The 11,862-nt window shown below is 48.4% G+C and overlaps 1 long non-coding RNA gene across 1 annotated transcript; it reads right to left on the bottom strand.

The window, feature by feature from the left end:
• Positions 1–412: 412 nt before the first annotated feature.
• Positions 413–1,292, bottom strand: LOC143793662 (uncharacterized). The gene is made up of 3 exons (XR_013220179.1): positions 1,124–1,292; positions 870–965; positions 413–655 (listed from the first exon to the last, which is right to left on the bottom strand). It is a non-coding gene; the product is annotated as an uncharacterized LOC143793662 (long non-coding RNA).
• Positions 1,293–11,862: the final 10,570 nt, after the last annotated feature.

The raw sequence follows: 11,862 nt of genomic DNA, 5'->3' as shown, positions 1-11,862 counted from the left end.
TGACTTATTTAAATAATTAAAATAAAACCGCATGGGGATTTTTTATAATCAGCCAAGATAAAGTTGACAGCTGACAGTTGCAGCCCACAGCTGTCAGCTTTATCTGTGCTGGTTATCAAGATTACAGAGGACCATATGCCCTTTTTTTAAAATGTATTTATTTTTTTAAGCGCTGTGCGTCACTGGCCAATCACAGACATGCCAATACTTGACATGGCTGTGATGGGACTGGAAGTGCCCACACAGTCAAAGCTTGCTGATCAGCTATACTATATTTCTTTCGTCTTATATCTGTCCTCCCGCGTTTCTATATATCTGTGTATCTTTCTATTGACACATAGATATAATTCATTCTCACTTTTCTATGGTGTTCTGGGCTTGGAGCCAGATTGCTCTTCTTTGTGGGCACCCATGCATCATGGCATGGTGTGATTTAGTGTTGGTGTCCATGCTATCAGCAAGCGATGGTCAGTAACGTACCAGAGAGGAATGGATACTTTTCTTGGAATACATCTTTTAATTGCCCGTATTACTGTGGCAGCAGCAGGGGTCGTCACCTGGTCACTTCATTATAAAGATGTCGCTCAGTCTGACAGCAGATTCGGTAATTGCGGCCGCTGCCGGGAGATGTGCGGAGAGTTACAGGAAGCGATGGCTACAGAGAAACATCCAAAATATTACATTTTGGGATAAAACTCTTTCTATATGTCTACTATAATTTATAGTAGATACATTAATTCCTATTTAATAATTAATTTCTCTCTACATTTAACAAAATCAAAATTAAAGAGACGCTCCCCTACCAACCCCCCCCCCCCCCCACTAAATGGAAGGATATATAGGAGTTCTCCGCTTAGGACAATCCCTACTTGTTGGAAGGGTTCCTAAAGGGCTGATGTGATCAGTGATCAGCTGTGATCTGTGGGGAATCCTGGCAGTGAGTGTTCCGTTTCCCTGCAGCTCCCCTACAGGAGAAATGTAGTATTACACCGAGTCATTTATATCAATGTGCTAATACCGGACGGGACGGGTCCTCCAGAGAGAGGCGCTCTTTATAGATTCCATGTCAGGAATCAGTCTCTTCCGGACTGATATCTACATTTATTCTGGATAAGACACATACCACCCATAACACCTGTCACCATGCCGGCTTACAACCACAGGGTCTGTTTGACAAAGATAATGAGCCCGGCACAGCTCCGAGATCCGAGAACAGATACAATGGTCCTCAAGAAACCAGAGAATCTTCACATGATCTGATATCAATAAAGGAGGGCGAGAAGAGTAGTTACTTCTCCTCCCACCTGACTACCAGCAGAATGAATGTCACAATGCTTGTTCCCCTTTGTCATTTACACAGCTATAGCGCCACTCTGGTGATTGTGGCTGTGCCTGGTACTGCAGCTTTACACTCTTTATTTCTTATAGCGCCTCACATGCACCTTGTGGCTGTGCCCGGTACTGCAGCTATATTATTAATCTTTCTACTTACAAGCCTTATCTAGAGTATAATATAACAAGTTGGGACATTTCTTTATCACATGGTTATCACAGAATGTTTCCCATGGTGTTGTTCCAAGAAATTTTAGGAACTTTGATCCAAACTGAGGACGTAGTCAACATGAAAGATCAGCGAGGATTTCAGTTTTAGTTCAGAAAAAATACATTAAATCCAGTACAATGATGGTAGCGCTCTCTAGTGGACAGTGATGGAAACTGCAAAATATTGAATTTTTTTCATGCATTGTAATTGGGGTCCCTGATTTGGTATCAACCGTAACAGAAAACATCAGCAGAGAACATTTGTCTCTGAGGACCTGACATGTCCGTACATCACACAGATAATTGATGTCACTAGGTAGATAGGGGTGTGTTGACATCTGTTGGCCCAGGTTCCTATGCCCAGCGCACCAGTCAAAATAACTTTTTATCGGCTGCTGTGCTCTGCATAGGCAGCAACCGATTAACATGAACGTCTGAATGCGTCCTATGATGAAGTGAGCTTTGTAATCTCAGTTCTTGCCTATGCAGAGCACAACAGCCAATAACAAACTCATCTCGACTGCTGCACTCTGCATAGTTAGTGTCTGAGATGACAAAGGCTGCACGTTGCTGTTTCACAGCTCCTCATCTAGACTCTCACTTGTTAGTGTAAGGACTAGGGTCAGGGCTAGAATTAAGGCTAGCGTTAGGACTAAGCTTAGGGTTAAGGCTAGAGTTAGGACAAAGATTAGGGCAAGGGTTATGGTTAGGTTATGGTTAGAGTTATAGTTAGGACTAGCATTAGGACTAGGGCTAGCCATTGTGCTAGGGTTAGGGCTAAGATTAGGGTTAAGGCTAAGGCTTGGAAAAGGATTAAGACTAGGGTTATGGTTAGAGCTATAGTTAGGACTAGCATTAGGACTAGGGCTAGGCATAGTGCTAGGGTAGGGCTAAGATTAGGGTTAAGGCTAAGGCTTCAACAAGGATTAAGACTAAGGTTATGGTTAGAGCTATAGTTAGGACTAGCATTAAGACTAGTGCTAGACATAGTGCTAGGGTTAGGGCTAAGATTAGGGTTAAGGCTTCAACAAGGATTAAGACTAGGATTATGGTTAGGTTATGGTTAGAGCTATAGTTAGAACTAGCATTAGGGCTAGGGTTAAAACTAGGGCTAGGACTAAGGTTAGGGATAGTGCTAGGGTTAGGGCTAAGATTAGGGTTAGTACTTGGATTATGACAAGTGTTAGGGCTAGGATTATGGTTAGGACTAACATTAGGGATAGGGTTAGGATAGTGCAAGGGTTAGTACTAAGAATAGGGTTAAGGCTAGGGTTAGGACTAGGATTAGACAAGGGTTAGGGCTAGTATTACAGTTAGGACTAGCATTAGGGCTGGGGTTAGGGATACGGAAAGGATTAGTATTAGGACAAGAGTTAGGGCTGTGAAGATGGTTAGGACTAGCATTAGATATAGGGTTAGGACAAGTGTAAGGGATAGTGCTAGGGTTAGGGTTGTTTTAATTAAATAGTTATATAAAAATAAAATTAAAAACCGCATAACTTTTCATAAATGCACTTGGTATGTAAGAAGATTCAATACTGGACTGGTGGAAAGGACTCTCGGTGCGCTAACAGTCTAATGGTTACGGCGCACAAACACGACTAGTGTAGCGCCCCCACCGCCGCAGGGCCGAGGGGTACCCGGTACCGGGCCTCTGAGTCTCTGCTCTGGGGTTGTCACGGTGGCTAGACCTGGTCCGTGACCCTGCTGAGGGGCGTACAATAATAGATGTGGATGGTGGTGGTGGTGATACTGTAGTGGTGCGGTGCAGTAAATAACGAGGACACCAGGTTGCAGTCTCTTTACCTCTTTACTGTAGGCTTCAGGGTCCTCAGTCTGGAATACGGCTAACAGGGCTGCGCAAGTCCGGCCGGTCCGATGGCACCTCCAGAGTTCTCTTTGCAGGTGGAAATCTGTGCCTTCCTTCTAGCGCTATGTGTTGCGGTCCTTCCCTGCTGTGCTTACGGGATAGTCCCCACAACTGTTGTGTCTGTTTCTCGTGTTCCCTCACAACTCGATTAGATGATGTTCTGCTAATCCACTGTCCCTCCCTGATGTTACGCACCCGTATGACGGGTAGGCTCGGAGCTCTTCCGGGACCCTAGAGTCGCCCCTCTCCACAGGTTGCCCCCTATGTCTTCGTAGGTGATTTAGGTGAGACAGCCCACCTGTGACTGACTGTCCTGCCGTTGGTTTGAAGTTTGGCTTGGAGCTCTATACTTCCTCGGCGTTCCGGCCGCCGGTTGTGCGCCTCAGTAGAATGTTGCCTCGGTCTCACAGCACGACTCCTACTGGTATTCTCCTTGCTTTGATCTCGTTTCTCACTCAGCACAATATATCTCGCTTCTTATCCTTTCTTGGGGCACCGCCGCTATACTGAGCAGGCACGGTCCCGTAACGTTCTTACTAGTTGCCAGGCCTCTGTCAGGATCCCACCCCTGACAGGGACCCTACCGAATCTTCCCCCACAACACCCTCTGCCACAAGGTGTTGCCTGGTTCCAACCCAGTCAGCTTTCTCTCTAACTTCCTGCCTGACCCCCAGTTTTACCAGACTGTGAGGAGTGGCCTAATAAATAGAACCCTTAGCTCCCCCTGGAGGCCCGGCTGTGAAATGTATTGGTGTATGTGATACCTGGTCAGATGAACTCCTTCAGTGCCATCAGACGTACCATAGCCCCCCTTAGTGGCGGAGCCACAGTACTGCAACGACCAGGACTCTTGGGCGCTGCACTCCCCTCGGTTAAATCCAATACTCCGGGACTGGGAATAAAACAACAATACATGTCAGCAAAAAGACATACAATTTTTGTGAGTGCAATAACAATAAGCATATTTGAACAGAGCTTCCCTTTATGGGAGGTGAGGACACTTGAACGTTACAAACATGGTTACTTATTTTTAAATAACTTACTATAAATAACTTTTCTTACCCAACCGGGTATTCTACTAAGTGCAAAATTTTTGAACAATAATTTAACATTGCCTTTAAGGATGTACACTCTGAATCCACTCAAGGCCTTCTTATATCACATTATAAGGCTTAAGCAACTGTGCTACATTCTCCTACTTTACGTCTGCAGGACCGCCTGTCCTAACCGCTCCAGGCCTACTGCCTCTCCTTTCTGTTACAGGACCGCTCCTTTCCGCCCGAGCCTACTGTCCTTCCACTACTATACACAGTATAGAACATATTTTTCTTTCAGTTCAAGATCACTGAGCCATCTCTATATGGCTCCTAAGAGGACTCACCACTAACCCCTACGGGTTCACTTCCTGTCCTCATTCTTCTATCAACATTACCAAACAATTCTCACAATTAACTATTTAGTTACATTTAACTCTTACATATCAGCATTTTTACTTTCTCTTTTAAGACATTATCACCATTTAACTGTCTTAAGGCAATACTTTTCTTAATTGCAACATGTGGACATCCCCTTTAAGAGGGGACCAAGTCTCTATGAGGTAGTGCAACTTCTCAAGCTGCAAGTCCGTATGCAGCAAGGACTCCAGTGCAGGTTCCAAGAACTGTATCTTCGCAAAGAGTCCGTCTTTTATGTAAAACCAGTAGGGAGCACCTTTAAGAAGGTGCAAACTATATACAAGGAGTTAGTATCATGCATTGTTCATGATTCAGCAGTTCTGGATAACTTGTGCAAAACGTAGAAAACCAACAAAAAGGAATAGGGATCCGGGGTCAACAAAGGGATCCCTTTAAGAGTTAACCCTGGACGGGTTTTAGCAGCAACACAGTGGAAACAGTTAAATGAACTATTTACATGTTCAGATGACAAAGGCATTTACTTAAACCACTCAGGAGGCAGCACCGGCGGAGGCAACCCCTTTGGGTTTTGCGAGCCGCCCGGTACTGCATAAGGGGGTCTGTTGTCCCATCTGGGGGTCTGTGTACCCAAAGTCTTCAGTTCTAGGGCAGCAGGAACACCGATCACCTGAGGAGGTGCCTCCGTGGCCACGACAGCGGTGGAGGTCATAATGCTGCAAGTCGTGGTCTTTACAATTGTGCATGTTGGGGTGACCACGGTGGTCTCGGTGGTGATCATGGGCCGACCACAAGGGGGCACCTTTGGCAACGGGGGACAGCTTTTCCGGCACCTTAGTCGGGGGTTCCATCAATTTTCTCTTGCGGACATTTAAAGCGAACCACCCCTTCTCCCCAAAGTGCCGGGTGTAGGTAATTTCGTCCCCTGGGTAGAGGTCCCGGTCCGGGTGACCCTCCCTCAAGTGAGACTCGACATCCCTCCGGTTGACAAACACTTCCGCATACAGGCCCGGCTCTTTAATGGAGCCCCAGCCTCCGCGGAGTTTGAAGGCGACGACGGTGCCCTGCCTGCGCGGGGCCTGGTGAGCGGTGGGGTCCTTGCGGGCCCGGTCCTTGACCGCCAAGTCTTTTTGGTGGTAGGCCTCGAGCCCGGCCTGGTATTCTCTTTCCTCCTCCTTCCACTGCTGTTCTAGCTGGACCTGGTATTCCTCCCAGCTTAGGGCCTGTACCATCTCCCCCTCTTGGGTCTTCACCCCGGGGAACCCCATAAGATTGGATCCTGGGTTCACCCAGCGGCACACTGTGCGCTCTGCGCGGACCCCACACAGCAGGGCAGTGGGTGAAATCGGGGCTTTCAGGCGGTGTTCCAGACCCGTGGGCTCCTCCCATGGCAACAGGCGCTGGAGTCTATGGGTCCCAGGGAGAGGGGGTGCCGCAACGGGGCCTACTAACAAGCCCTCGGCCGGCGGGACGGGGTCGGCGGACTCACCAGCCGATGCAGGCTACTCCTCCGCGGCGGGTTCCTCTAGCGGTGTCGGTGAGGACCTCAGCGACAGCTCCGGCAGCGGTATAGGATCCGATGCCAGAGGATCTTCTTCCGGCGCTACCGGGTGCGGAGCCTGGGCCTTCACGTTCAGTTGAAGGAGCTGGTCGAGCAAGTCCTCCATCCCAGCCTGCAGGAAGTCAGTGCTGTCCGTGGGGAATTGGCTGCGGTTCTCATCCGGGTAGTTGGGGGGAGACCTCCGCTTCAACCCCACATTCGGGTCCTGAGCTGCTGGCCATGGCGTCCTCCACGTGGGTCACTTCCTGATCCTTTTCCCGCTCTCTCCTTCGTGGGCGGTTTCGTTTTCTCTGTCTCCGCCCTCCATTGAGAATTAGGAGGCAGATCTCAGCTGCTGACGGACACGTCCTCACGGTGCAGAAATATTTAGACTGGGCGGCCATTGTCTTTCGCGCTCTCCAGCTTGTCTACGCCCACTCCACGCCCCTCTTCTTCTCCTGCGCTTCTCCTCAGCGCTGCAATGGTGGCGGTTTTGGCGGTAAATGGCGATACACAGTCCTTGCAATAAAGTACAGTCCAAGTACAGTAAATCACAGTTCCAAGGCACACATGACCTGATTCTTCAGGCTTAAGTAGATCCTGTTCGTGACGCCAAGTTGTAGCGCCCCCACCGCCGCAGGGCCGAGGGGTACCCGGTACCGGGCCTCTGAGTCTCTGCTCTGGGGTTGTCACGGTGGCTAGACCCGGTCCGTGACCCTGCTGAGGGGCGTACAATAATAGATGTGGATGGTGGTGGTGGTGCGGTGCAGTAAATAACGAGGACACCAGGTTGCAGTCTCTTTACCTCTTTACTGTAGGCTTCAGGGTCCTCAGTCCGGAATACGGCTAACAGGGCTGCGCAAGTCCGGCCGGTCCGATGGCACCTCCAGAGTTCCCTTAGCAGGTGGAAATCTGTGCCTTCCTGCTAGCGCTGTGTGTTGTGGTCCTCCCCTGCTGTGCTTACGGGATAGTCCCCACAACTGTTGTGTCTGTTTCTCGTGTTCCCTCACAACTCGATTAGATGATGTTCTGCTAATCCACCGTCCCTCCCTGATGTTACGGTTGGGACGCACCCGTATGACGGGTAGGCTCGGAGCTCTTCCGGGACCCTAGAGTCGCCCCTCTCCACAGGTTGCCCCCTATGTCTTCGTAGGTGATTTAGGTGAGACAGCCCGCCTGTGACTGACTGTCCTGCCGTTGGTTTGAAGTATGGCTTAGAGCTCTGTACTTCCTCGGCGTTCCGGCCGCCGGTTGTGCGCCTCAGTAGAATGTTGCCTCGATCTTACAGCACGACTCCTACTGGTATTCTCCTTCTTGCGTTGATCTCGTTTCTCACTCAGCACAATAAATCTCGCTTCTTATCCTTTCTTGGGGCACCGCCGCTATACTGAGCAGGCACGGTCCCGTAACGTTCTTCCTAGTTGCCAGGCCTCTGTCAGGATCCCACCCCTGACAGGGACCCTACCGAATCTTCCCCCACAACACCCTCTGCCACAAGGTGTTGCCTGGTTCCAACCCAGTCAGCTTTCTCTCTAACTTCCTGCCTGACCCCCAGTTTTACCAGACTGTGAGGAGTGGCCTAATGAATAGTACCCTTAGCTCCCCCTGGAGGCCCGACTGTGAAATGTATTGGTGTATGTGATACCTGGTCAGATGAATTCCTTCAGTGCCATCGGACGTACCATAGCCCCCCTTAGTGGCGGAGCCACAGTACTGCAACGACCAGGACTCTGGGGCGCAGCACTAGTGCCGGGCACAGGCGTCCCACGCTAGGCCAATGATTGTAAAATAAGACCACCCAGATCAGGTGATTGATGAAATGGGACATCATCTCTTCCACTGTGCAGGTAGGTGTAACATAACTATATCTCCAGGAGATCAGGAGTGAGACACGTTCATGTATTATTCATCCGTACAATGCCCTGTGGAGACATTAATGATGGGGTTGGGCTACATGTATTTTTTCTTTCTTTCGAAGCAGCGAGAAATGAAAGTAAATGACTCCGGGAATTATTCCAACTAGGACACAGGTCAGGAATGTTTCACGGCACAGAAATCACAAACAATGCTCCCTAAACCCAGCGAGAGACATCAAGTGTGTTCTACACCCTAGAAATATTCAGAGTGAGGATGAGACAGTTCACATACAGACTGACACTCAGTTATCACTTCTTGGGCATGTTCCCATGTTTATAGATAGATGGAGACTCCTGCAAGTTCACAGCCTATGCAAAAGGGGGCACAAGAGCTCTTCCCTTTCTTCATTCTTGGCTAACTCTCCTGGGATGGATGTCCATGAGGCTCCTGGAAATAGAGATGACCTCCTGGACTCGAAGAGGAGTCTTCACATCTTCTGGATTTTTATCCATATCATCAGGTGAAAACGATGGTGGAACAGAGAGCCCTCATCTTCCTGCTCCATATCCGCTGGTGAAAACTGTGGTGGAACAGAGAGCCCTCAACTCCCTGCTCCATATCATCAGGTGAAAACTATGGTGGAACAGAGAGCCCTTGTCTCCCTGCTGCATCTCCTCAGGTGAAAACTGTGGTAGAACAGATAGCCCTCAACTCCATGCTCCATCTCCTCAGGTGAAAACTATGCTGGAACAGAGAGCCCTCAACTCCCTGCTCCATCTCCTCAGGTGAAAACTATGGTGGAGGAGAGAGCCCTCAACTCCCTGCTCAATATCCTCAGGTGAAAACTGTGGTGGAACAGAGAGCCCTCATCTCCCTGCTCCATATCCTCAGATGAGAACTATGGTGGAACAGAGAGCCCTCAACTCCCTTCTCCAGCTCCTCAGGTGAAAACTATGGTGGAACTGAGAACCCTAAACTCCCTGCTCCATCTCCTCAGGAGAAAACTGTGATGGAACAGAGAGCCCTCAGCTCATTGCTCCATATCCTAAGGGGAAAACTATGGTGGAACTGAGAGCCCTCAACTCCCTGCTCCATATCCTCAGATGAGAACTATGGTGGAGGAGAGAGCCCTCAACTCCCTGCTCAATATCCTCAGGTGAAAACTGTGGTGGAACAGAGAGCCCTCGTCTCCCTGCTCCATCTCCTCAGCTGAAAACTGTGGTGGAACTGAGAGCCCTCAACTCCCTGCTCCATCTCCTCAGGTGAAAACTATGGTGGAACCGAAAACCCTCAACTCCCTGCTCCATCTCCTCAGGTGAAAACTGTGATGGAACAGAGAGCCCTCAGCTCATTGCTCCATATCCTAAGGTGAAAACTATGTTGGAACAGAGAACCCTCAACTTATTGCTCCATATCCTAAGGTGAAAACTATGTTGGAACAGAGAACCCTCAACTTATTGCTCCATATCCTAAGGTGAAAACTATGGTGGAACAGAGAGCCCTGGACTCCCTGCTCCTCCACTATCTCATTGGGTCTATGGCTTTCAAGAGCTCCATGGTGCAAAGAGGCTGTCAGGCAATGCAATGGCATTACTTTCCAGTGCGGCCTGGGTAGAAAATGGAGAAGTACAGCGCCCCAGAGTCCTGGTCGTTGCAGTAATGTCATTCTTCCACCAGGGGGAGTGATATTACGTCCGAAGGTAATAAAGGAGTTCATCTTTCCAGGTATCACCAAACATACACCTGTTGTGAAATTGGATTTTGGGCTCCCCCGGTGGCCACTGGTGGAATTGAACTTGTGTGCATCATCCCCTCTGTTCACCTGTTCCCACCAGGATGTGGGAGTCGCTATTTAACCTTGCTCCTCTGTCACTTCCATGCCGGTCAACATTGTAATCAGAAGCCTTTCTGTGCATGTTCCTGCTTCTAGACAACTTCCAGCTAAGTCGGACTTTTGTCCTTGTTTGTTTTTTGCATTTTGTTCCAGTTCACAGCTGCAGTTTCGTTTCTGTGTCTGGAAAGCTCTTGTGATCTGAAATTGCCACTCTGATGTTATGAGTTAATACTAGAGTCTTAAAGTAATTTCAGGATGGTGTATTGATAGGGTTTTCAGCTGACCATGAAAGTACCCTTTCTGTCTTCCTGCTATCTAGTAAGCGGACCTCGATTTTGCTAAACCTATTTTCATACTACGTTTGTCATTTTCATCTTAAATCACCGCCAATATATGTGGGGGCCTCTGTCTGCCTTTCGGGGAAATTTCTCTAGAGGTGAGCCAGGACTATATTTTCCTCTGCCAGGATTAGTTAGTCCTCCGGCCGGCGCTGGGCGTCTAGGGATAAAACGCAGGCTACGCTACCCGGCTACTGTTAGTTGTGCGGCAGGTTTAGTTCATGGTCAGTTTAAGTTTCCATCCTTCCAAGAGCTAGTTCCTATGTATGCTGGGCTATGTTCTCTTGCCATTGAGAACCATAACAGTTTGACCGGCCCACAAAGGGTTAAATTAATTGGCAGAGAAAGGAGAGAAAAAAGAAGTCTGCTGAAAATTTTTTTTTTTTTCCTTCAGTTCTGAGTGTGCTTTCAATTGAATCACTTGCAAGTCTGCCTATATTGCAGCCTTCCTCTCTCTCTCTCCTTCTAATCCTGGAATGGCTCTGTGTTCACCTGTTTAAAATGGATATTCAGAGTTTAGCTGCAGGTTTGAATAATCTCACCACGAAAGTTCAAAATTTACAAGATTTTGTTGTTCATGTTCCTATATCTGAACCTAGAATTCCTTTGCCTGAATTTTTCTCAGGGAATAGATCTTGCTTTCAAAATTTCAAAAATAATTGCAAGTTGTTTTTGTCCCTGAAATCTCGCTCTGCTGGAGATCCTGCTCAGCAGGTCAGGATTGTGATTTCCTTGCTCCGGGGCGACCCTCAAGATTGGGCTTTTGCATTGGCTCCAGGGGATCCTGCGTTGCTCAATGTGGATGCGTTTTTTCTGGCCTTGGGGTTGCTTTATGAGGAACCTAATTTAGAGCTTCAGGCGGAAAAGGCCTTGATGTCCCTATCTCAGGGGCAAGATGAAGTTGAAATATACTGCCAAAAATTCCGTAAATGGTCTGTGCTTACTCAGTGGAATGAGTGCGCCCTGGCAGCGAATTTCAGAGAGGGTCTCTCTGATGCCGTTAAGGATGTTATGGTGGGGTTCCCTGTGCCTGCGGGTCTGAATGAGTCCATGACAATGGCTATCCAGATCGATAGACGTCTGCGGGAGCGCAAACCTGTGCACCATTTGGCGGTGTCTACTGAGAAGACGCCAGAGAATATGCAATGTGATAGAATTCTGTCCAGAAGCGAACGGCAGAATTTTAGACGAAAAAATGGGTTGTGCTTCTATTGCGGTGATTCAACTCATGTTATATCAGCATGCTCTAAGCGTACTAAGAAGCTTGATAAGTCAGTTTCAATTGGCACTTTTCAGTCTAAGTTTATTCTATCTGTGACCCTGATTTGTTCTTTATCATCTATTACCGCGGATGCCTATGTCGACTCTGGCGCCGCTTTGAGTCTTATGGATTGGTCCTTTGCCAAACGCTGTGGGTATGATTTAGAGCCTCTTGAAACTCCTATACCTCTGAAGGGGATTGACTCCAC

This window comes from Ranitomeya variabilis, chromosome 1 (genome assembly GCF_051348905.1).
Source record: "Ranitomeya variabilis isolate aRanVar5 chromosome 1, aRanVar5.hap1, whole genome shotgun sequence".
NCBI lineage: Eukaryota > Metazoa > Chordata > Amphibia > Anura > Dendrobatidae > Ranitomeya > Ranitomeya variabilis.
The sequence above is the reverse complement of the archived record's forward strand: the minus strand, read 5'-3'. Positions and strand labels throughout refer to the sequence as shown.